Consider the following 1,415-nt stretch of genomic DNA (forward strand, 5'->3'; position numbering starts at 1 on the left):
AAGCTCTGTGGAGCTGAAGCTTTGCCCCCCTGCCTGCTTCCTTCAGTCAGGCAAGCATATGGAAGCCAATTTCAGAGCCCTGGGTGGCATTTCAGGTACTCAGTGCTGCTCATTCACTTTCCTGTCGTGACATTGTCATGCCCTGACAACTTTTTATCCCATCCATCATTTCAAGGGGAGGTGCAGCTGTCCAGGACACCAAATATTCCTGCATCCCTGGCAGAATCCACCAGCACAGCCCTTCTCACTTGATAGGTTAGGGGACAGGAAAAGCAAATGTTATTTTTTCCAAGGGCAGCCAGGAGAACTGATACAGAACTGGAGTGGAACCCAAAGGCCTGCATTTGGGTTCCTGGCCTAATTACACAGGCCTCTGTCTCTTTTAACAAGGTTAAACAGGACAGACAATCACAAAACCTTCAGAGAAGCAGCAGCAGTTACAACCACAGCAATTTTCGACGAGGTCTGCAGATCACAGCCCAGTGCTCATTCCCAGCTCAGGAACAAGGCCCACACCTTTCTCAGCTCTTCCTCCAGGTTTTTATCCACAGGGCTGGTGCACACTCTGCCAGGTCTGTGCAGCAGCACCAGGGGTTTAGTGGGGATTTCTTCATTGTCAAAGTCACTCTTGTGACACCACCGAGGAGAGAAAATGTAGATTTATTAAAAAATCCCTGCAAAGCCCCAGGCAGTTGCCTGATGACAGAGGTTCCCCTGGACCATCTGACAGAAAGCCCTGGGGCTGCTGCTCTGTGTGAAGGGCACTTGCAGCTAAAGGCTTCACCCCCTGCCTTTGCTCTGCAGTGACTGCAGCTCAGGAGGGGACAGGGACAAGGCAGGAGGGAAATGCAGCTGTTCATTACATCTACAAATAAGATCTATTTATTTTTTTTAAAAAAAAGTGTCAATAAAGGATTGCAGTGAGAAAATGAAAGATGTTTCTTGTGGGAGATCTCACAGGTTGTTCTCCTGGCAAAGCCACCCGGGGCCAGGAGGGCACAGGCCCGGCCAGCGCGGCCACGGAACAGACGCGTCGGCTCCTGCCCTCGGCCCCAGCCCCTGGAAGCAGCCAGAAAGCTGGGATCCCTGCACCCTGCTGCCCGTGGCTGCTGGGGGAGCAGCCACCTCCTCCACAGCACCAGGTCCACGCATCTGGTGAGTGCTCAGGTGGGCCTGGCTGAGGTTTCTGCTGTTCCCTCAAGCCTGGCCCTGCCGTGCCAGGCCCAGGGATGGAGCAGAACGGGGCAGCAGCCTGAGCAGGTGATGGTCTCCATCCCATCTCCAGCCCTTGCAGCCCAACACACCCCATCCCAGAGCCCCTCTTTCCCATGGGCACCCCACAGTGGCACGTACAGCAGCTCCAGCACAGCCACGGCCCCCATGGAGCCCTTGGAGCTGGGCTCGGGGCCTGTGTG

The sequence above is a fragment of the Chaetura pelagica genome, unplaced genomic scaffold (assembly GCF_000747805.2).
Source record: "Chaetura pelagica isolate M959 unplaced genomic scaffold, ChaPel_1.0 scaffold405, whole genome shotgun sequence".
NCBI lineage: Eukaryota > Metazoa > Chordata > Aves > Apodiformes > Apodidae > Chaetura > Chaetura pelagica.